The sequence below is a fragment of the Schistocerca cancellata genome, chromosome 3, assembly GCF_023864275.1.
Source record: "Schistocerca cancellata isolate TAMUIC-IGC-003103 chromosome 3, iqSchCanc2.1, whole genome shotgun sequence".
Classification (NCBI taxonomy): domain Eukaryota; kingdom Metazoa; phylum Arthropoda; class Insecta; order Orthoptera; family Acrididae; genus Schistocerca; species Schistocerca cancellata.
In genome coordinates, this window is record NC_064628.1 from 819,892,697 (window position 1) to 819,918,585 (window position 25,889).

Here is a 25,889-nt window from a genome sequence, read left to right on the forward strand (position 1 = left end):
TTTTACAAGCACATTCCACAGTTTTTACTCACAAAACAGGAACAATCAAGGGGTTTCAATACCAATTTCGTGTTCGTGAGCATACTAAATTTTGTGTTAGACCATACGTAATTCCAGCACATTATAGGGACCGTGTTAGAACAGAAATACGATCTATGCTTGACGAGGGCATTATTGAGCCTGCAGTAAGCTCATACAACAATCCGTTACATGTTGTTGAGAAGAAAAATGGATCGATCAGACTTGTCTTAGATTCGAGACAAATCAATACTATCATTATTCCTGAAACAGACAGGCCGCAGATGATGGAAGAACTTCTTCAAAATTTTAATGGTGTAAAAGTGTTATCTTCCATTGATCTCAGATCCAGCTTTTATCAGATCGAACTTCATCCAGAATGTAGAAAATACACAGCTTTCCTTTGTTTCGGCGTTTGTTATCAGTTTCGGAAACTTCCTTTTGGTTTGAACATTTCTTCGGCAGCATTCATTCGCGGGTTAAATTCCATATTACCTGAGTTCTTAAAACGTCACATCACCTTATATGTGGACGATATTCTAATAGCAGAAGCTTCATGGGAACAACATAACCGCATCCTCAACAGTTTGTTACGTATTTTTGCAGAATCTGGAATTACAGTTAACTTGGAAAAGTCTGAATTCGGTAGGTCAAAGGTGAAGTTTTTGGGACATATTATTTCTTCTGAAGGCATTCAGCCGGATCCTGAAAAGTTAGAAGCAATTAGAGCCATTCCAGTTCCATCCACAAAAAAACAAGTCCGCAGTTTTCTAGGTCTCGTAAATTTTTACCGTCGTTTTCTGAATATGCAAATTCTAGTTACACCAAAACTTTGTTCTCTCACTGGAAAAAATACTATTTGGAACTGGGACGAACAAGCACAGTTGGAATTCAATTCTTTGAAAGAAGCGTTACTTCACGCGCCAATACTAGCTCATCCAGATCTGTCACAAGATTTCTGCCTTAGCACTGATTCTTCCAAAGTTGGTCTTGGTGCCCATTTATTTCAAGAAGCCATAGAAGATGACATTACTGTTCAGAAAACCATTGCTTTTGCTAGCCGAGTGCTAACAAAATCTGAAAAAAATTATTCCGTTACTGAATTAGAAGCTTTAGCTATCGTTTGGGCATTTAACAAATTCCGTTTCTTTCTTTCTGGTAAGCACGTAAAAGTATACAGTGATCATCGTGCATTACAATTTCTTATGTCTTCAAAATTAATTCATGATAGGTTAAAACGTTGGGCATTGTTTCTGCAAGAATTCCGCTTCACAATAGTCTACATTCCCGGCAAGGAGAACATTGTTGCGGACGCGCTGTCACGCGCACCGGCTGGGCTTGAGAAAAGTAACACAGAAGGCAACCTCGAGAAAAATTTCAGTATTCTTTACATTCAGAAAGTCGCCTTTGAAAACTTCATCACCACATCTTTAAAGGACATTGCTCATGAACAAGATAAAGATCCGATTTGGAAAGACATCAAAAGTAAATGGCATGAAAAGACACACACTCAGATTCGGCATTATTACCTGGTTAGAAACAACATACTGTTCAAACGCTGCACTGTTGATGACAAGCTATGGGTACTTTGCATTCCAGACGATTTTGTTAATAAGCTCATTTGGTACATTCATTTCAGCTACGCACATTTTGGCCCACGAAAATGTTTTCATATTCTTCGAACGACTTGTTATTTTAACAATATGGAAAAGCGAATTCGAAGAGTCTTGTCTATTTGTAAACTTTGTCAAAAGGCGAAACCGTCTACTATCTCACATCGTGCTCCGCTGTTTCCTATCATTCCTTCTAAATTAAAAGAATTTGCTGCTGTTGATCTCTTGGGACCGCTTGTCAGAACATCTAATGGATTTGCATACGTTCTAGTCGCTGTTGAACTTACTTCAAAATTTGTTTCTTTCACTCCGTTACGTAAAGCCACTGGACGGTCTCTATCCAACGCCTTTGTTAAAAATTTCTTACGTGAAGTTGGACACGTTAGTAAAGTCATTTCAGATAACGGATCGCAATTCAGATCTGCTGTTTGGTCACGCATGCTTCGGAATCATAAAATCAAACCTGTTTTTATTTCATTGTATTCACCACATTGTAACCCGTCTGAACGGATTATGAAAGAAATCAATAAGCTTTGCAGACTTTATTGTCACAGAAAGCATCAGCATTGGGACAGATATTTACACTTATTTCAAAATGTGCTGAATGAAATGCCTCATGATTCCACTGCTTTACCACCTACTCTTGTACTGAAGAATGTAGAACCACCGAACAGAATCAGAGAGCTTGTACCTTTCCCGAATACACGTAAACTGCGACACAAAGACATAATTGATCTGGCTCTTAAAAATATAAAATCTGCAGCAGAGAAAAGGAGAAAACTACACGGTAAAGCAAATGCAAAGAAATTATATATTGGTCAGAAAGTTCTAATTAAAGCTCATTCATTGTCACATAAGAAGAAACACTTGAGTCACAAATTCTTTCTAGTTTACAATGGACCTTACAGAATCCGACGTATACCACATGATAATTGCGTTGAAGTTGAAACTCTGCGTACTAGGAAGAGTAAAGGTTTACACCACATTTCTCATGTAAAACCATTTATTGACAGATAATCTGCTTTTTAACTTAGTCTTTGCAATTTTCACTTCACGCTACTTGTACAATTTGTCCCACTGAGAAACTGTTACCATGCAACAATGTTTGAAGTTAAATATCCAGTCGAGAACCAAGAGAACTTATTTAAACAGAAATTATGAATGCATTGTTATTGCGAACAGACGACACAGTGTTGTTATTTATACATTCCTCCTTGTTAGTTGCACGATTACGTAACGAATATACGGCTTACATACTTAGAACATATACCAGCACTGCTAATGAAATTTTCATGCAACATTTTGGTTTGCTTGAGAGTGGATTCAGGATTTGAGGTGCTTTCTGTGAAATGCCAGATGACACAGTGGTTAGTTTATGTGACAGCTACACGATTTTATCACGACGCTGCTAATGCGTGACAATTTACAATGTTGCTTTTGCGGTGTATCTGTTTTATATCTGCACAGTTTTTTCTGAATTCTTCTATAAAGTAAAACATGTTTTAGTGGTGACTTTTGTGCTATTGCTACAAGGAGACAGCCTTTTCCGTAGGACAACAATACGTTACAGCACAGTACTTTCCTCATCACGGCAATAAGCGTAATAAGTATGATATCTATACGCAAAGCATTTCACTTTTGTGTATCATGAGGTAAGTACATTGACTTCTGCAGAACTTAGCTTTCGGAGGACAATAACTACGACACTTCCCAGAGATTATCTTAGAGCAAGACGCACATTTAGCGCTACTGGACACGTATTTGAGTGATTAATTTTGTACTTAAGACATTTATTTTTAAAGATTTTTGAATTACAAAGAAAGTTTTTCGTGATACATTTCATTCCATTGCTGTAATCTGTAACACCTGAGGGTATAATTACAATAAACCTCAGGGGGGTACACGCCTACTTTGTGTACCATGTGTTTGGCAAGCACAAGGAGCCCTAGCTAATATGGTATTTGCTTATACAATTTAACACATCGGTACCATATTTCTCTAACACATAAATTACACAGCTATCTGATCATTTAACAGAGAAACAAACATCTTTTTACTACGTCAGTGACACATGTTTACGCAATTACAGAGTTGGATTACTTCACACTTAAGAAATTGTACTTTGTCTGTACTTTGTGAACTGTTCATATTTTTTCGGAACCATTGTGATATTATGAGAGCTTTGAATGATGTATTTGGTATGAGATCATGATTTTTAAAGTACGTTTGAGGTAGATGACACTACTGAAATGAGCAGAGAATTTTCTTTAGGTTTTGAAACAATTGCAGAAAGCTACGACGTTTTTGAGATTTGACTGAGGTGTTATGATGTTATTATTACGACGACGATGTGTATTATGCTGTTGAGGTATGTTTATGTCAATAAGATGATGCTACCATATATGAGGAAGGTGATTACCTGTTTATAGGTATATGAATAATGAATAGAAGATAGGGACTCTTGACTTGTGAAAAAGGTTGTTGGAAACCAAGAATCGTACTTTAAGAGTTATGAAATGTGTGTGTAAATGCGTGAATGAGACTGTCACTGCAGCGGAAACTGCTGTCGTAAATATTTCCGTAAGAAAGTGACCACCTGCACGTGCGTCGTCGGCACACAGCTGTGTCAGACACCTGGAGAACAAGCCATTAGAGTGAGGGCCTTTCCGGAAGCACAGGTAGAAAAACAAAAAAGGGGTTAACCATGCTATTGACAATCCTTTGTAGAGGGCATCGCTAATGCGACACGCTCGTTACTTGAAAACATATGATTTTTGTAATGCGTTGTGGGCACACAGCTGCGTCAAACACCTGGAGAACAAGCCATTAGGGTGAGCATTTCATCGCTAATGCGACACCCTCGTTACTTCAAAACATATGATTACTCGCACTTTGTGCTAATTACTGAAATGCTTATGAACTGATGGGAAATATTCGTACATCTGCACACCTGATTATGACAAGTGTCTTTCTCCGAGAGTTGAGTGCTACTGACTTACGAAATGCCACATGACTATTGAATGATATTTTTATGCTTTGCTTTTCATAGTTGCTTATTTCATTTAATATCTGGTTTCCAGCTGTGTTGCAGCATTAGTTTTATAAAATAAACTGAGATGCATTTGCTAATGTGAACTCTTTCTGTCAACAGATCTATTAAATAATTATTTTATGATCCACATTCTTTAAAAAGGGAGCACTTGGAAAGGGAAGAACAATAAGAAGGAACTAGTAACAGTAACACATAATTTTCTTTTCAAGTACATGGTAATATTTTTTTTTTACAATAAGTTGTTATGGTGCACCACTTTAATTACATAGACATTAAGATGTGAATAGACATTTCCCTTGTCTGCACTGTTGTTTTTACTGTAATATTTATTCTGCTTGAGCTATGTCATGTCTAGGTATAAGTTGCTACTGTTTGCCAGGTATAGTGTTATTGAATTTGACTTTTGCTAATTTCTTAATGCTGCTTGCTTCGCAAATCTGCGTTTTTTTTTTCATTGCTGTTTATATTAACTGTGTTATGTGATGCTGCATTGCCTCGTCCCTTGGTATATATATCTGAGCTCAGTAGATTTAAGTTAGCTTAAGAGGGGGTAGACTATATAAGAAACTGACTATGGAGAATAGGTAAAGAATGCATTGCGAAGTTATATGAAAAATATTTGGGCCCCAATGAGTATTGTACAATCAGAAATAATATGAATAGAATACAGGAAGGAGGTATAGATAGGACTTTTTGGGAATAATGATGAATGAAGGGAGATCTCCGAGAAGTAAAGAAAGTTTTGAAAATACTGCAGTAAAACAAACCCTGTCCTTTCCTTCTATTATTCCGCTATATGTTTGTGTACCCTTGTGTATTTGTGTTTTTCCTGTCTTTATGTGTTTAGCTGATGAGAGCTATGTTGTAGAATTTTTCTAATACTCTGTTATTTTCTTTGTAATGATGCTTAGACATTATTTATTCTGTTTTGTTTTAATGCTCATGTGTGAAATTGATGTTTCGAAAGTGATTCTGATCTTTTATTTTTGTACTCATGTCATCATTCCTGTAACACTGATGTATATGTTTATTTCTATTCTTTTGTAAAGCCCCTATTACTACAAATATTATCTGTATTGTTATGTTTTTAATGATGTATTTTGTATCTTTGTAATTGTATTCTTATGTTATATAATTGTAATTGATGCCAGTTAATCAAATTAAGTAACTTGTAAGCATTCATTTCACTGCACACATTTCTGTTGGTCATAGTATATGGACAACATGTGAGAAGTAGGGACTGATAGTGTTTGCACGTGTGTTGATAATTCAGCAAGGGACTGGATAACAGCATTGCTGGTTCTAAGGACAATTTCAAAAAACTTTGTGAGTGCACAAGTGGTGGTTATGGACTTGCTCTATTTTCCGCAAGACTCTTCAATGGTGATTGTGCACCTGCACAGTCGCAACAGATGGCTGTTGGCCGTCTCTACAAGGACTGCAGTGGGTCTGCACCTCTGGTAGCCCACCAATACCATACTCTCTACCAGGACTACAGTGGGCCTGTCCACAATTTCTACAAGGACTGCAGTGGGTCTGCACCTCTGGTGGCCCACCAATACCACAATCTCTACCAGGACTACAGTGGGTCTGCTCTGTGACGACCTACCTACCAATATTCTTCAAAACGTCGAATGACTCTGCTGTGGGTTTGCTCTGTTGTGGCCCATTACCTGTCTGCATGTCAGGAGTCAGCACTGTCTTTCTGTTGGAAGGAGAACACCACTACTTCTTCAAGACTGCATGGAAATCCACTACTTCTGTGTGCAATTTTTTTACTAATGAGACTTTGTGAAAAAAAACTGTAATTACTATTATGATGAATGATCTGGACTGTCTTTATGGACTGTGAGAAAATTTTAGCTGTTGACCAACATTGTATCAATAAGTGTGTGCATTTGATATCTTTGTTAGTGTAATTATGAAAAATTTTATCAAATCTTTATTGGCCACTGCCCAAAAATATTTTGTAAAATTTTTGTGGGGAGCATGGGGGCTATGTAAGTAGGCTGTTTAGATTTTTATATGGGTAATGCCACGTAGCGCTCTATATGAAAATCACTGGCTGTGCTGTGTGCAGTATGTGGCTAGTTTGCATTGTTGTCTGCCATTGTTGTCATGAACTGCTACAGCTGGATGTGAACAGCGCGTAGCGTTGGGCTGTTGGAGGTGAGCCGCCAGCAGTGGTGGATGTGGGCAGAGAGATGGCGGAGTTTTGATAATTTGTAATACTGGATGTCAATTATGAATATTAAGGTAAATACATTGTTTGTTCTCTATTAATATCTTTCATTTGCTAACCATCCCTATCAGTAGTTAGTGCCTTCAGTAGTTTGAATCTTTTATTTAGCTGGCAGTAGTGGCGCTCGCTGTATTGCAGTAGTTCGAGCAACGAAGATTTTTGTGAGGTAAGTGATTTCTGAAAGGTATAGTTTAATGTTAGTCAGGGCCATTCTTTTGCAGGGATCTTTGATAGTCAGATTGCGTTGCGCTAAAAACATTGTGTGTCAGGTTAAGCACAGTAGAGTATAATTTGTTCAAAGGGGAAGTTTCAACCTGAAGTTCGGCAGAGAGGTGCGAAGTAAATCCAAACTGTTCAGGACGGATCGTCCCAGCTGCCGCAAGAGGTTGGGAAAGTCGGTGAAGGATCACAAATTCAAGGATCTTCGCCATAGCATTTAGGAGGCTGATGGGCCTGTTGTTGGTGGGGACTGTAGGATCCTTGAACCTCTTGGGGATCGCGATCAGCTTGGCTTGTTTCCACCGAGGGGAGAAAAGGCCAGACGTGAGACAACAGTTTGAAATCTTGGGGAACAAGAAGAGTGATGTGCGGAGAAGGTGGCAATGATGTTCATGTAAAATTCCGTCCAATTTAGGGGCCGACCGGCCACGTTTCCGTCGAAGGACGCACTGAATTTCTGCCATGGACGTAAGAACGGGAGCAGACTGGGGTGGGCGGTTGCGGAAAGTAGCAACAGCTGTCAGGACTTCATGTTCTTCCTGTAGTTCGTTTGGAGAAAGGTCCTACAAGAGGGCGGTTTTGTGCCTCGAATGCATCCGCCAGCGTTTCCACAATTTGGAGGGTATCATACGTCAAGCCCGCTGCCGTGCGAATAGGATGGGCAGTCGCTGGCATAGAACGCCGCAGGGTGCGAATGACAGCCCAGTCAGATTTTTAGTGAAGTAGGAAAGCGGACATCCTGTCCTTTAATTGTTCGGACCTCCAGTCGGCGATCCGGTGGCAGAATTCGCGCTAGAGGCGTCTCATTTGGTGTTTGTCCTAAGGGTCACGAAACTGCTTCCACCGCCGGCGGTAGCGGTTCTTTTGCACCTTCAGCTCTCGTAACAGGGGAGAGGGGGAGGGGGGCAAGTCGTCCAGGGGGGTTAAATTCCGAGGTGCAGTGGAGGTGGTCTGCTTGCCCCTGCGGCGGGCAGATGCAGGTGTAGTAGTAGGCAGAGTGGGGGCAGGGGCAGAGAGCTGGCATAAAGCCACAGATGGACTGGAGGGAGATGTAGCTGACTCCTGTAGTCGGTGAGCAGTGGAAGCCATCACGGAAGACGGACAATGAGGAGGAGACCGAGCTGCAGCAGCAAAGGATGTTGCAGTATTCTGGGCAGCAAGGGGCACAGGAGCCACAGAACCATCTGGTGCCTGAGTGGCTGAGTGGCTGCTGAGGGCAGTGCACCAGGCTTACCCCGCAAAACAGGATAGTTGATCGTGTCCCGTTGCGGTGGGGGAGGTCGATTTGTTCTTGGTTTCTTTTTTGTAGGACGAGAAGACTTCAGTGCCTTCTGGTAAACAGGGCACCCCCTCCAGGATGCCATGTGGTTGGGATCGTGAGTCGTTCCCAAACACCTGGCACAGGTAGGTTCCTCCAAAGCAGGGAGTGTGCAGTTCTCCACTAAATGTGGGCCAGCACACTTAACACTCCGCAACGGCAGGGAGCAGTAATTCCCAGTATGTCGTAAGCGTTGGCATATGCGTCAGATGGCTGGCCCGTTGCGGCCCTCGTAAGATTGAATCCGGGCTTTCGTGTACAGAAGATACCGGATTTGGTAAATCCGCTCTGTGTCCTCCCTCAGGAAAACGGCGTGGGTAGGGCAGGGGATCAATGCCCGGGTCTCAGGATCCCTCTTGCTATACTGGTGGACCAAAGGATCTTCGAAGTGGAGCCGAAGTAGTTCCTCATTTACCTCCTCTGCCGTAACTTCTGGTGGCAAGTCCTTGATGGCGATTTTGGTTCGGCGATTACCCGACGTCTGGTGGGTAAAGTAAGGCATCACCTTTGATTTTACGAAGTCGAGAATGGTAAGATAGTCGTCCCTACTGTCAAGCAGGTATTTCACTTGATCTTTTTGGTAAACAGCTCTCAATTGGTCGACAATGAGCCGCTGGAGCTCAGTGTTGAGTTTTGTATAATTAGTGACATTATATACCACAAAAGGGGGTATCTTCTCATTCTTCAGAGGGCTTGATGGGATCTCTTGAGAAGGATGGTCGGGAGCATGAGTCATTTCCTCATCCACAGGACCATCCAGTGTGGTGTCCCCCGGCACCACACTCCACGTGGGCGGAGGAGCGTCTGGAGCGACGGCCAGAGGACTTTCTGACTGGGTCAGGGTGACCAGAAGACTCGCCACGGTGGCGGGACGGCGTAGGAAGAGATGCAGGTACAGCCGGTTGGTGGTGAGACAGAGCCGATTTGTTCGCCGCCTCACTACGAGAAAGATCAATTACTAGGCGGTCAGGTGAATCATCGGACAACGACGACGACACGAATGAACGGACCCTGACACGGGACAGTGGACAGTCTTCATGATGATCGCTTTCAGTGCTGGTGGTATCCACCGGCGATTTGTGACGGTTGGCGCGATTCAAGCGATCCTTCGCCCGTTGCTGAGTGGGTGGAACATTATGCGCGACGGGAGGCCGCGTCTATAAGCTGCTTCTATTTCAAGCAGCACATCGATGCAACTGCTCAGTCGTGAGTTATGCTGTAATAAGTTAACACGTGTTTGTGTCTCTCATCACAGAAATGGAACCACATAATATTACTCAATGGTATGCCATTTCTTTTTGCGTTAAATTGGGTGAAAACGCGACGACAACTTACGGTAAGCCTTAGTAGGCTTCTGGAGAGGAGGTTATGTCAAGAGCTCATGTTTTTCGTTGGCATAAAATGTTTAGTGAAGGCAGGACGAATGTTGAAGATGAAGACCACAGTGGATGACTATCAACCTCACTGATGGATGTCAACTTGGCCAGGGTGTGTGAACTCGTACAATCTGATTATCTGTGAAAATGATTGCAGATGAACTGAACATCAATCGAGAAATGGTTCGTCTAATAATAATTCAACATCGTGATATGAGAAAGATCTGTGCAAAAATGGTCCCCAAAAATCTCACACTACAACAGCGAGAAACACGGAAAAATGTGGCAGCCGATCTGTTAGAGCAAAAGGAAATCAATCCAGAATTGTTGACCTGTGTTATCACTGGTGATGAAAGTTGTTTTTTTTTTTTCAGTTCGATCCTGAGACAAAACGCCAAAGTTCGCAATGGTGCTCAAAGGGACGACCTAGACCAAAAACAGCTCGCATGTCAAAGTCAAAAGTGAAATGCATGCTTGTGTGCTTCTTTGATTCCAAGGGAATTGTTCATAAAGACTGGGTACCTCCTGGACAAACAGTTAACCAATATTACTACACAGAAATTTTAGAAGGACTTCGTAAAAGAGTTCTTCATGTCCGCGCCAACATTGCTGATAATTGGATTCTGCATCACGATAATGTGCCATCACTGAGCGAGGTGGCGCAGTGGTTAGCACTCTGGACTCACATTCGGGAGGACGACGGTTCAATCCCGCGTCCGGCCATCCTGATTTAGGTTTTCCGTGATTTCCCTAAATCGCTTCAGGCAAATGCCGGGATGGTTCCTTAGAAAAGGCACGGCCGATTTCCTTCCCCATCCTTCCCTAACCCGAGCTTGCGCTCCGTCTCTAATGACCTCGTTGTCGACGGGACGTTAAACAGTAATCGCCTTCCCTAATGTGCCATCCCATACTGCTCTGTCAGTACAGCAATTTTGAACCTCAAAACAAATTTCAGTACTACCACAGCCACCTTATTCACCAGATATCGCTCCGTGCGACTTTTTTCTATTTCCTCAAAACTGCGATCAAGGGTCCCCATTTTCAAACAACACAAGATGTCCAAAAAGTTGATACGAGGGTCTTGGAGGATATTACAGAAGATGAGTTTCAGAAATGTTACCATCAGTGGCAGAAGCGCTGGAAAAGGTGTGTGCAATCAGAAGGGAACTACTTTGAAGGAAACAACACTAAACTTGACTAAAACGGTAAGCAACACTTTTTTTCACGTCAGTCCCATTACTTTATTGTCGCATCTCGTATGCATTGATCTTCTTGAGAGATAGGGAATGGTTCGGTCGTGCGATCACATGCGATGAATCCTGGCTTTGTGAGTACGATCCTGAGATAAACCGGCAAAAGCAGGAGTGGCACACTGAGTCATCTCCTCGACCGAAAGAAGCTGGAACGAACAAATCAAAAATAAAAAAATGCTGATTTAGTTTTTTGACTGTAGGAGTTCCGTGCATAAAGAATTTGCTTCTCCATGACAAAGTGTCAACCAAGTGTTTTACAAAGGGGTCCTTAAAAAACTCAGTAAAAGTGTGAATCGAGTGAGACCGTACATTGTAGAGAAGTGGATGCCGCGTCATGACAACGCCTCATGTCACACGGTCACTTTCATAGCGGAATTTTTGACCTCACAAGGCATTTCTGTTGTTTCACAACAGCCCCCCTATTCACCTGATGTGAATCTTTCTGGCATTTTTCTTTTCCCGAAATGGAAAGATGTCTCGAAAGTAATTCATGTTAGGAATCTGGAGAACATACAAAAGATTGTGTTCCCATATGTTACAAGCCGCATTAGTAGAAACCCTTCAGCGTTACTACGGAGACTGGGAACGGCGACTCCGCCGGTGTATAGCTGCCGAAGGGAACTTCTTTGAAGTGGACAATATTGCACTTTAAAAAAGAAATATTGCCTTTGGTAGATAAAAAGTCAGCCTCATTACTTTTCTCACACACCCCGTATATCGCTTGATAATGCATTTCTGCACTATATTAAACAAGTTATTGCGTAATTACGTGCGTTACAATACGTTTGTTTACCTTTGCTTCTTGCATGCTTTTAATATACACTGACGCCCCAAAGAAACTGGTATAGGTATGAGCATTCAAACAAAGAGGTATGTAGACAGGCAGAATACGGCGCTGCTGTCGGATATAAGACAACAAGGGTCTGCCGCAGTTGTCAGATGGGTTACTGCTGCTGCAATGGCAGGTTATCAAAATTTAAGTGAGTTTGAACGTGGTGTTATGGTAGTCGCACGAGCGATGGGACGCAGTATCTCCGAGGTAGCGACGAAGTGGGGATTTTCCCGTACGATCATTTCAGGTGTGTACCGTGAATATCAGGAATCGGGTAAAACATCAAATTTCCGACATCGCTGCGGCCGCAAAAAGATTCTGCAAGAACGGGACCAACGCCGACTGAGGAGAATCGTTCAACGTGACAGAAGTGCTACCCTTCCGCAAATTGCTGCAGATTTCCGTGCCGGGCCATCAACGAGTGTCAGCGTGCGAATCATTCAAAGCAATATCATCGATAGGGACTTTCGGAGCCGAAGGCCCAGTCGTGTAGCCTTGATGAGTGCACGACACAAAGCTTCACGGCCCGTCAGCGTCGATATTGGACTGTTGAAGAGTGGAAACATGTTGCCTTTTCAGACGAATCTCATTTCAAATTGTATCGAGCGGATGGACGTGTACGGGTACGGAGACAACCTCATGAACCCATGGACCTTGCATGTCAGTGGAAGACTGTTCAGGCTGGTGGAGACTCTGTAATGGTGTGGGACGTGTGCAGTTAGAGTGATATGGGACCCTTGATGTGTCTAGGTACGACTCTGACAGGTGACACATACGTTCGCATCCTGTCTGATCACCTGTATCCATTCGTGTCCATTGTGCATATCGACGGACGGGCTATTCCAGCAGAACATGCGACACCCCACAGGTCCAGAATTGCTACAGAGTGGCTCCAGGCAACATACGCCATGTCCATTGTGCATGTCGACGGACGGGCTATTCCAGCAGAACATGCGACACCCCACAGATCCAGAATTGCTTCAGAGTGGCTCCAGGCAACATACGCCATGTCCATTGTGCATGTCGACGGACGGGCTATTCCAGCAGAACAAGCGACACCCCACAGGTCCAGAATTCCTACAGAGTGGCTCTAGGCAACATACGCGAATATTTTCCGATCTTTACGTGGATATTTGAGAAGATTCAATATCGATCACTGACATGTATTGGCGCTGGAGGTATTGATAACATCCGAATTCCTACCACTACAATCATCCCCAGATGGCCTCCACGGCCGGGCGGTCCTTTCTGACAGGCCGTGTCCATCTGCTGACGTGACACAATCGCTAAGACGTGCATACACAGTGGCAACTAGCGCTGCGCGACTCCCTGGCCTTGGGTGCTGCATGTGGACATCAGGCGACGTGGCTGGCAAGTTGTTGGATTTGGGGGCACTCCGGCTGCCTGGTACGGGCGTCAACAAGCCACGAGTGGTTAAATCAGTTGGAGGCAAGCTTTGCCGGCTGGATTAAGGTTTTCTAGACCAAGTTATGGTAAGAGCAGCAGACACCGTGTGCAGCCTGGTCAGCAAGTTCCGGGCCATTCCTGCAAGCTTAATTTAGTGGCACCTGGAGATCACCTGTGCCGATTGGAGGCAATAGCACCCCTGCTCGGATTCCTGAAGGTCACGGCTCCTTCGCACCTCAGTGCAGTTAAGTGTTGTTTTTGTTGGTACTTGTTATTGTAAGGCCTGTCATATTGACGTACCTCCGAGTGATTGTGTGGTTGGTCATTGATCAGTGTAACTGATATTAATTAGTTGTTCCAGACCATATTCTGTGCAAGTGTATGATCATTCTCTGTTACGAACTGAATTGGTGAAATTGAAATTGCAACATAGTCTGTGTCGAAGACAAGGAACCTTTTATAGATGGGTATGCCCCAGTAATTCGATTTCGAGGTGCTGATATTTCACCTTGTTAATTTTCAACTAATTTTACACAGTGTTAAGCTTGTAACGTGCTTGTGTAGTCACTCGTGGAATAAGTTAACATTGCTTACATCCTAGAAATTGTCATTTGTAGCCTTGTTCGGGCAGATTGCTGTTTCCTTCCGCCGTGTGTTGGCAGTATAGTTCTGGCAGCAGGCAGTATGTTCCTTTTCGCTGGGCCCAGAGCAGAGACGTGTTTTCTTTCTGCTGCGGCGACATTTCCGTCGTCGCAAAAGGCCTAGGTTGACCTGTAATCGGGAGCCTCTAACAGCCACCTCGCACTGGCTCAAGTTAAGTAAAATTGATCATCCGGTACATACCACGATGGAGTGTCATCAATTAATTTCAGAACTCTTGATCTATTCGATATTGTGAATTCAGCAACGACAAAAGCTTTTAAGTATGTTCCGCAAGTCCGAAGTTCATTGTCACTATACTTGCGCTTTAACTACTATTTTAAACCTTGCACCCTTATTGCTAGTTCTGGAGCGTGTTAAGTTGAAAATCTAATTACTTTTGAGTATAAACTGTTGAGTTTTTCTTTTTTATCCACAATCATTAGCTAACTCCATTTACTGTGAAACTTGGCTGCTTGTTGCCTGTTGGCTGTGACAGCCGTTTGCTGTATTTTGCCACCTTTTCTTGAGTTTTGGGTGGATTCTATACTTATTTAAGGGTCAATATCAATATATCTGCTGGTGTGTACCAGCTGGGAGTCACATTTAAGTTGTATGCCTTCCCAGATTTTCTTATATTTTGGGGAATTGTGTATTTTATTGCTTAAGAGATTTTATTGAGGTTATAAACTGTTGACGGCTTTCCAGCAGCCACAATCAGTTGGGCGATTTGTTAGCCTCACTGTACTTTGGGTGGGCGTTGTCTATTGCTTAATGTTGTACCCATGGTTGGGAATTGGCAGGCCTTTAATGGCAGACATTTATAATTTATCTTACTGGTAAACTCATTTTGTTTGAACCAGATTGCAGTCACGTCTAGTGGATATAACTTCTTACTTGCATTTGCCCACTTACGTAGTATATTCCTGGTTTTAAGCCCTGTTCTTAATGGTATAGACTGTAAGGGTTCTTTTTTTATTAAAGAATTGATCCTATGTAAGCTTTTTAAATTGCTGTGAATGTTGTCATTCATTTTTGGCAAGATTTTTAATTTGTAATCGGAATAATTGTTGTTAAGCAATGAAATGACAAATGACAAAATATGTGGGTCCACCGTCCACGTGTTTTTTCTTAAAAGTATTTCAACCCTTGTTCTAAGTTATCAGTTGCTATACACAGAGTGTGGTTGCATTGTGTTTGGTAGGGGAGTTAGAGTTGTCTACCCTTCGATGTCATCTGTTGTTTCTTGTGATTATTATGTTAATATATTTTTCCTTTTCAAGGTGCTGTACTCATACATTGTCATTGTTTTCCCATTACTTATAACGGATTCGAGGGAGTCTCCCGGAATTTCACATCTAAAAAAGGAGTTCTTGCGGTATGAATTGAAAGTCTGTCGACTTCCAGCCGAAGGTAGCATCACGGAATTGGTGACCAGGTCGCGTGCGGTGTTGGACAGCCCACCTAGTCTTTTGGTGGATGTCATCATGGAGGTAGTGCCTCTCTTGATAACATTTCAGGAGGATAGTCGACCCAGAAATAGGCAGGTCGGCAGGACTCAAGCGCATCCGGCACATTTAGGGATTCACTCGATGGACTTAAGGAGTGTTTAGCTTAATGACCACGAGAGACTGAAAGTTAAGCAGTTGAGTTATCGAGCAAGGAATTAGCAGATTAGGACAGCATATCTGAGTTTATAAAGCGAGGATGTAGGCTCGGGGCAGGAAATCCCAAGCCGTAATTAATTCAGTGACTATAAGCGCTCTTAGGCCCGAGGTCTAGGTAGTTTGCCTTCCGATCCCTTTGCTATGTTACCCAATCCGGTTATGTGCCTCCCGACCGGTATTTCAGAATTATCTGTTGATAGTTTGAATCAAGTGCAACAAATCTTGTGGCTGCTTGTGCTGTTTGAACTTCATACTGATGCCTTATGCATACCACACCGCATGATCCTGTCCTTGCTTTATCCTTTATCTAAGAGACTTCAAGATTCTATAGAGCAGCTCAGCGCTCTTATTATAGACAGAAAGTTGTTGGCATATATGTACAATGAACTTGAGGAGAAGTATTGTTGGTAGGTTCAGGCATCGTCTGAAATGTTGAGACAACACGTGAAGGTAATGCACATGGCCGTGCTAGCTCTTGGTATGCCCGATACAGAGTCTGGCAACATTTATAACATCTTAGAGAGCATACACCAAAAATGGTTCAAATGGCTCTGAGCACTATGGGACTTAACTGCTGTGGTCATCGTCCCCTAGAACGTAGAACTACTTAAACCTAACTAACCTAAGGACATCACACACATCCATGCCCGAGGCAGGATTCGAACCTGCGACCGTAGCGGTCACGCGGTTCCAGACTGTAGCGCCCAGAACCGCACGGCCACTTCGGCCGGCAGAGAGCATACACCCCGAAGATCAATTATGTTTGGTGAGTTGCAAGAACTAGTAGATTCTGTTGAGGTCCTCACTTTTGCTGATGAGCAGCGCAGGGATCGACACCGGTGCCTTCAATTTCCAGGGGTGACAAACCTTCTCTCAGATTTGATTCACTCGCGCGCAGGCGTTGTTTCATTTTCATTGTGGCGCGCACGACCATCTTGTATGCGAATGTCCGGTTGTGAGGGCCCCAAGCTGTTACAGCTAACGCCTTGGTGGTGGTGGTGGTGGGGGGGGGGGGGGAGGATTCATACATGTCAGAGGAGGTCAACCACTTGGTGTGCACGTATTCATCCTGCGACAAGACCGTCCATCTCATCTCTACGCGTTTTCGACTCCAGTAGTTCTGTCTCGTTACTCGACTATAAGTGGTATTTGGAGATCAGCCATTTGTGTAAGTTATTCCTGTACACCGCTGCTCTCAGACATGTCAAGTGGCCAACGGGCAAGAGCTTCCTCCGTTGGACAGGGGTGCGGTAGCTTGCCCATTTGCAACTTTTCCTGTCCAGTTACTCTCATGGTCGTAAAGGACTAGCAGTTAATTTGTTACTCATTTGGGATTTTACTCAAAGATCCGGATTGGTCCTCGATTTTGCTAGTCGCGCTTAATTCTCGCCAGGTGTTCTTGTCGCCGTCCAAGTCTGTTTAATTTTATAAATTTCGAGACCAAGGAATTTAAAGTAGCTCATCTTCAATCGGAGCAGGGTACGCATTTGTTGGATTTGTTGTGAGAGTTTCCTGATGTTTTGTCTAATAAGCTAGGAGTGCCTAGTATGATCCAGTACGATATACATCTGATTGGCAGTGTTCCTGTTCGACAGTCTCTTATCGACTTTCGCCCCCTAAAATGAGAATCTTGAGGCATAAGCTGGCTAATATGTTGCAGGATGGGGTGATCAGGCCTTCTCCTTATGCCTCGCCGATTTTCTTTTCTCCTCAAGGCTCAACGTCTGGACTATAGGTTGTTGGTGGATTACAGGCTGCTGAATAAAATAGTTGTTTTTGAGTCAGGCCCCTTGCCCGATCTCCACAACTGTTTCACACGGTTTTCTGTGGCTAAGTGTTTCACTGTGCTTGACTTGAATCAAGCCTATTATCAAATCCCTCTCACCGAAAAATGTAAGCACGTCACTGCCTTTTGCATCCTCTCAACAGGTTGCCATTTGGATCAGAGCTGCTGTTTTCTCTGGCTTTTTTGGATCATATCTTGGGAAATTTGAAATTGGTCTGTGTATTTAAGTATCCGGACGATGTCGTCATTTATAGTGGTTCATTTGAGGAACAGCTTTCTCATTGTAGACAGATGTCGAAGCTTTGTGATGTTGGGTTAAATGTCAAGCCGTCTAAGATTACTCTCGCCAGGCGTCTGGTTTAATTTTTGGGTCATCTGGTTTCTGGGGATGGCATCAATATCGACCAAGAGTGAACAAAGGACTTGAAGAGGTTACCCGAACCTAGAACTAGGAAGGAGTTAGGTAGGTATCTTGGAATGGCCAGCTATTTCCACAGATTCGTTTCCAACTTTGCCCAGCTTTCGCAGGAAGGGAGAAAATTTTGTATGGGGCGAAAGCCAGTAGTGCACCTTTGTAGCTATTAACACCGCCATCACCAACTCTCTGGTGTTGGCTGTGCCCGACTTTGGCAAGACATTTATTGTACAGACCAACGTCTCCAACGCAGGAATTGCTGTGGTTCTCCCCAAGGAGGATCAAGTTCAAAGAAGCCCTTTAGCTTTTTCATCAGGGGCTGTCCAGACCGAAGTTGAGTTATTCTGTGTATGAATGTGACGCAGTTTATCTGGAACATAGGGAGATCGATTTAGAGACCGACAATCTGGGTCGTGGTCATACCCAGGAGGACTGGTAGAAGCGAGAGATGGGCGGTCCGGACTTCGGAGTTTCATTTTAAGCTGAACCACATTAAAGGCCCTAACAATCAGGTAGCCGACGTGCTAAGCTGAAAGCTTGAGCGGGAATATATCACTGAGGAAGATCGAACCCATGGCTCCGATGATCTTGCTTTTACTGTTCTGAGTGAAGTGCCCCATTTTTTTTGCCGATCTCAAAATTAAGCAGGACCAGGATCCATTGTGTGGACCGATTAGGAGGCAATCTTTGTCGAGGAAGCAGGTGCCAAGGCTACTACTGAAGAATGGTACACAGTGTAAACAAGTGAGCGAAGCCAGGGAATTCAGGATTTGCTTGCTTCTTGAGTTAATTCCCTCCATCTTTCATTAGTTTCACAGTTCGCTGGTGGGTGGGCATTTAGGACCGTTCAAAACCTCAGAGAAGATATGACCTCATCCCACCTGGCCTTCATTGTAGAGGGATTGGTTAGTGAGTGCGACTCTTGTAGAAAGGGGAAACCCAATAAAAATCTGTAGAAGGGGTTATTGCAACCCGAATGCGAACAGTATCCTATGGATAAACTCTTTATTGATTTTGTAGGACCGCTTTCCCGTACCAAGAAAGGAAACCATTATATCCTTGTGGTCTTTGAAGCGTTTGTTTGGTTAGTTCCTAGCCGAGGGATTTCTAGTTCTTTTACTACCAGACACCTGACGAACATCTTCTCCTGGTTTGGCCCTCCTAAGGCTCTTGTGAGCGATAACGCTCTGGAATTTGTTTCTAAGTAATTTAAACAGTTCTGGTTTTGCAATAACATTGAGCATATCAGTAGCACACCATATTATCCTCAGGTATCCTTTGTCGAAAGAATAAAAATGGCCTTAATTATATACTGCAATAAGTCCCAAAGTAAATGCGATACTACCCTCCTCTGGTTCAACTTTGCGTTTAACTCCACTCAACACGAAGCCTCAAAAGCCGTTCCTGCCACCCTTACGTTGTCGTGTCCTCTCAGTTCTCCACCAGCTAACTTGAATATTTATGATCTTCTACCCGCATCTATCACTCCTAATACCCTTAAGGAAAATTGCCAGGGGAGTAGAAACAGTACGGAATTGTCCCATCGTCGGCAAGCAAGGCGCTATAACCAGGGTAGACATTCTTTTGAGGGCAAGGTAGGGGGTAAGATCTTTGTTAGAAGATACACCAGATAAACACAGAGTGGCATTACATTTGGTAAGTTCACCCCCCCCCCCCCTCCCCCAATCCCCCAACTTCAAAGGTCCGTGTTCCATTGTGTAAGGTTATGGGGCTGGTTAATTTTCTGGCCAAGGATTTAGCCATGGGAGACCCTCAGACCTGAGTCAAGATAAGCCAATTAGTTGACCTCTCAGCCTTTTCCTAGTGGTGGGGGGAATAATAGGTTTAAGGGGATGAGGCTGAACTGTGGAAGCTTAATTTTGGCGCCACTAACTGCATGGGCTGTCGATATCAATGCTGATCATATGTCTGGGGCTATGATCTTTGGCGAAGGGATGTGTGTTGTGGTTTATGGTGAGCTGTGGTACTGAGAGTTAGCTGGAGGGCATGTGGCTGGTAAGTTGTTGGTTTTTATTGGGGAAGGGGGGGGGCGAGGACCTCGAGGGGCCACAAATGGTTAAATTGGTAGGAGCAAGTTTTGCCGGCTGGATTAAGGTTTGACAGCAGTGAGTTGCGGGAAGAGCAGCGGATGCCGGGTGTAACCTGGTCAGCATGTTCTGGCCCAACCCTGCACACTTAAATTTTACGTCGCCTGGAGTTCACCTGTACAGACTGCAGGCAGTAGCAACACTGCTTGGGATCCTCAAAGTCACGGCTCTGTCACACCTGAGTGGAGTGAAGTGTTGTTTTTGTTGGTACCTGTTTTCATAAGGCCACGTCCTTGTTAATGTGGAATTGGACCTGTCATATTAACACACCTTCGAGTGATTGTGCGGGTAGTCATCAATCAGTGTAACTAATATTAACTTGTTTTTCCAGAGCATATTCCATGCAAGTGTCTGAATATTCTCTGTTGTGAACTGAATTGATGAAATTGAAATTACAACATAGTCTGTGTCGAAGACAAGGCACCTTTTATAGGTAGGTGTGCCCTAGTAACTGGGCCGGCCGGGGTGGTCGAACGGTTCTAGGCGCTACAGTCTGGAACCGCGCGACCGCTACGGTCGCAGGTTCGAGTCCTACCTTGGGCATGGATGTGTGTGATGTCTTTAGGTTAGTTAGGTTTAAGTAGTTCTAAGTTCTAGGGGACTGATGGCCTTAGAAGTTAAGTCCCATTGAACCATTTGAACCTAGTAACTGGACTTCCATGCACGGATACTTGATTTTGTTAATTTTCAAGTAATTTTAAGGAGTGTTAATCCTGTAACTTGTATATGTTGTCACTTCTTGAACCTACAACCTAGACGTTGTCATTTGTAGCCTTGTTTGGGTAGATTACTGTTTCCTTCTCGTGTGTGTTGGCAGGGTAGTTCTTGCAGCACATGACGCATCCCTGTTTCCTTAGCCCAGAGCAGAGATGTGTTTTCTTCCTGCTGCGGCGACACTTCCGTCGTCGCACGAGGCCGAGTTTGGCTCTCAATCAGGCGCCTCTACCAGCTGCCTCCTGTTGGCTCAAGTTATGCAAAACTAATCATTTGATATGTTCCCCGGTGGAATGTCGTCAGTTAATTCCAAAACTCTTGATCTATTCAATATTTAGAATTCAGATCACCGCATAAGCCTTAAAGCATGTTGTGCAAGGTCGAAGTTCCTTTTCACTGTACTTGCTCTTTAACTACTAATTTAAACCTTGCACCCTTATGGAACATGTTAAGTTTTAAATCGTTATACTTTTGAGTATGAGCTTTTGAGTTTTGATTTTCTATCCACCGTTATTAGCTAACTCCATTCATGGTGAAACTTGCCTGGCCGGCCTCGGTGGCCGTGCGGTTCTAGGCGCTACAGTCTGGATCGCGTGATCGCTAAGGTCGCAGGTTCGAATCCTGCCTCGGGCATGGATGTATGTGATGTCAAAAATGGTTCAAATGGCTCTGAGTACTATGGGACTCAACTGCTGAGGTCATTAGTCCCCTAGAACTTAGAACTAGTTAAACCTAACTAACCTAAGGACATCACAAACATCCATGCCCGAGGCAGGATTCGAACCTGCGACCGTAGCGGTCTTGCGGTTCCAAACTGCAGCGCCTTTAACCGCACGGCCACTTTGGCCGGCAATGTGATGTCCTCAGGTTAGTTAGGTTTACGTAGTTTCAAGTCTAGGGGACTGATGACCTCAGACAGTAGTTAGAGCCATTTGAACCAGTATGTCTAGCATGCAGATAGAGTGATTGCAGGCCTTCAACTGACCGTCTTCTAACGAACACACGACCATACCTGGCACTGAGGCAGAACCAGTTTTCATCACAAAACACAAGACACCTCCTCCCTGCTCTCCAACGATCTCTCGCTTGGCATCACTGCAGTCGCAAATGGCGGTGATTTGGAGTCAGTGGAATGCAGGCTTCAGACCGTATGGCTCGGAGCTGTCCTTGAAGTAACCGATCTATAACAGTTCGTTGTGTCACTGTGATGTAAGCCTCTGTTCAAACTGACGCTGCACAAGCTGTACGATGCGCAAGTGCCATCCGCCGAACACGATGGTCTTCCCTCTCAGTAGCTTCTAGTGTGAACTCCGCTGCCACCAGTCACGTACAATGACTACATTTATTTCACAATTTTCTGCAATATTGCAGGAGGAACATCCAGTTTCTAGTAGTCTTATTAGACGACCTCGTTCAATCTCAACAAGGTGTTGATATGTCGTCTTCGTCGCCGTAGCGACATTCATGACAGACGTGAACTCACGACGTCCAATCCCAAAGGTAACTATGGCACACGGCCGTTACAACGTGTGTTTTAAGTAAACCTGATTTGCATCCTTATTGTGGCGCAACTAGCACTACTCTTACGCAACTAGCGCGAAATCTGACTACCCATTATCTTTCAGACGTAGAAACACCCCTACCAACTTTCGTTTACGTTGAACAACTTCGTTACTGGCCATTAAAAGTGCTACACCAAGAAGAAATGCAGGTGATACACGGGTATTCATTGGACAAATATATTCTACTAGAACTGACATGTGATTACTTTTTCACGCAATTTGGGTGCATAGATCCTGAGAAACCAGTACCCAGAACAACCACCTCTGGCCATAATAACGGCCTTGTTACGCCTGGGCATTGAGTCAAACAGAGCTTGGATGGCGTGTACAGGTACAGCTGCCCATGCAGCTTCAACACGATACCACAGTTCATCAAGAGTAGTGTCTGGCGTATTGTGACGAGCCACTTGCTCGGTCACCATTGACCAGACGTATTCAATTGGTGAGAGATACGGAGAATATGCTGGCAAGGGCAGCAGTCGAACATTTTCTGTATCCAGAAAGGCCCGTACAGGACCTGCAACATGCCGTCGTGCCTTACCCTGCTGAAATGTAGGGTTTAGTAGGGATCGAATGAAAGGTAGAGCCACGGGTCGTAACACATCTGAAATGTGACGTCCACTGTTCAAAGTGCCTTCAATGTGAACAAGAGGTGACCGAGACATGTAACCAATGCCACCCCATACCATCAGGCCGGGTGATACGCCAGTATGGCGATGACGAATACACGCTTCCAATGTGAGTTCACCGCGATGCCGCCAAACATGGATGCGACCATTATGATGCTGTAAACAGAACCTGGATTCATCCGAAAAAATGACGTTTTGCCATTCGTGCACCCAGGTTCGTCGTTCACCATAGCAGGCGCTCCTGTCTGTTACAGCCATCCGGATAAGATGCCTGTCATCTCGACTGTTAGTGATACGAAGCCTTTGGGATCCAGCACGGCGTTCCGTATTACCCTCCTGAACCCACCGATTCCATATTCTGCTAACAGTCATTGGATCTCGACCAACGCGAGCAGCAATGTCGCGATGCGATAAACCGCAATCGCGATAGGCTACAATCCGACCTTTGTGAAAGTCGGAAACGTGCAGGTACGCATTTCTCCTCCTTACACGAGGCATCACAACAACGTTTCACTAGGCAACGCCGGTCAACTGCTGTTTGTGTATGAGAAATCGGTTAGAAACTTTCCTCATGTCAGCACGCTGTAGGTGTCGCCACCGGCGCCAACCTTGTGTGAATGCTCTGAAAAGCTAACCATTTGCATATCACAGCATCTTCTTCCTGTCGGTTAAATTTCACGTCTGTAGCACGTCATCTTCGTGGTGTAGCAATTTTAATGGCCAGTAGAGCTCTTCTTGGTATTGCGGTTTTTTTCCGTCAGTGTATATGCCTGCATACTTGCCGAACGAGGCCGCGCAGTTGATTAGAGCTACGGCCCTGGCCACATGTTAAACCGGCACCCTGCTAAATACTTTACCGCAACACAATGGAATTCTACCGGCGGAAGCAAAACCTAGGCAGCCGTCCAGGCGTCGACCCGGCTGGCAGGCACTTTCACCGCGCGCGCGTCGACGCAGCCAGCGGCATGCAGCCGCCGCCGCAGCAGCAACAGCAGCAGCAGCTGCACTCTCGATGCGTGACGTCACAGCCGGGCCGCCGGCTGGCTGATCGAAGACGCGGCGGCCGCCTCGGTGACGTCACGGCGGCGCGGCGCGGCACGGCGGCTGCCGGGGCCTTGCTCCGGGAAGTGGTGCGCGCGCGCGCGCGCGCGCGGTGCGCGGCCTGACCTCTGCTGCGGCCGCGGGGGGATTCCCCGATCGATGGCAGACGGCGAGAGCCCGGGCAGGGGTACCTGCCGGAAGGGGAGTGCAAAACAGCGGCGGGGAGGGTGGCGGTCCTGTCTGCGCCGCGCCGGGCAGCGCCCGCTCCCGCCTTCCATATCCGGCGCGACATCTGGGTCACCGCCTGTTTCCTCACACTGCCCCCGAAGCGCCATGTTGGTTCACGTCTGCAGATGTACAACAAAGGGCAAGATTCCGCGTCCCAGTGACTCGCCGCGCTGCTTTCACCTGTCTGCGAGTTCGTGATACGGATTCTTTTCACAGCCCGTCCGACTACTTTTAATAACAATATCCATCCGCCGTCAGGGGTCTGCAGTTACTTGGACATCATGCGAACGCGGTGAAGAACCTGTTAACACATGCGTATCTCCAACTATTACAGTTTCAGTGTATCTAGACCAGGGAAGTGTTCACCGACTTTGCTCATTTTCTCTCGATTGTAATTCATACTTAGATGTAACAAATGTTTCTCTTCCACACTGCACTTTTCAAGCGTTTTGGAGAAATCGAGGTCTAAAGCTTCACTGTCTGGTGCCATCCATCCAGTAGGAATAACCGCTTTTCGGTTATATCGGTCTTTTCAACGCCATTTCAACCGAGCGTTAAATTCGCTCAAAGTAACTGATTTATGAAATAACCGATTTTCCGTTTTTTCCATATTTCCTACAGTAAACGTAGAAATCGAACAATGACTGAAAAATTCTGTCTCCCTCAGATTCAAGATACATAAGACTAAAATACTAAGTTAAATAGCCAAATAAAAGATAACTTGGTGCGATTGATTAAAACTTTTTGAAACACAGCTCAAAAATCTTTTTGTAATCCAGGATCATACCACCATTTGGTCATTAGGAATAGTGAGGGATAAAGGGTGAAAACTGAGGTTGAAGAACTCTGTTTTTCGTGTTAATTTGTCCGTTTGCAAGTGTTACAAGCAAGGGAAGGCATATTGAAACTTCCCCTTACAAAAATTAATGAATTACTGTGCTGATAAACCTCTTACATTATTTGATTTTCAAACAGCTGAACAAAACTGAACGTACTCAGACATTTCGCTCTTCACCTATTCTGATCAACACTAAACTAACACACAATATTTTTAGCGCAACGCAATCTGACGTTTAATAATCCCTACAACAGAATGGCCCTGACTAACAATAACATATACCTTTCATGAATCACTTACCTCACAAAAATCTTCGTTACTCGAACTACTGCAATACACCGAGCGCCAATACTGCCAGCTAACAAAAAGATTTTAACTACTGAAGGCACTAACTACTGATAGGCATAGTTAGCAAATGAAAGATTTTGATAGAGAACCAACAATGTATTTACCTTAATAGTGTTCAAAAGTCATTATATATATATATATATATATATATATATATATATATATATATATATATCAGTTCATGACATCCAGTCTTATAAATTTACTCTCTCTAATGGACACACGTCCAGATCATCCACTCTCGAAACTCCGCCATCTCACTCCCCACGTCCACCACTGCTGGCGGCCCACCTCCAACTGCGCAACACTACGCGCTGTTCACATCCAGCTGCTCAACACTACAATAGCGAATATTCCAACAATGCAAACCAGCCACAGATTGCACACAGCACAGTCAGTGATTTTCATACAGAGCGCTTTCTCCTTACTTCGTTGGTACCGCACTCCGTAATATACTGCAAAACTAGGAATGGTGTCATTCTCTAATGCAACTGATGTCCACGACAACAGCGTGAAACTACCATATATAGGCCAGATGTGGCAAATCTAGATCATTACTGTCTCTGCAATACTGTATCATTTCT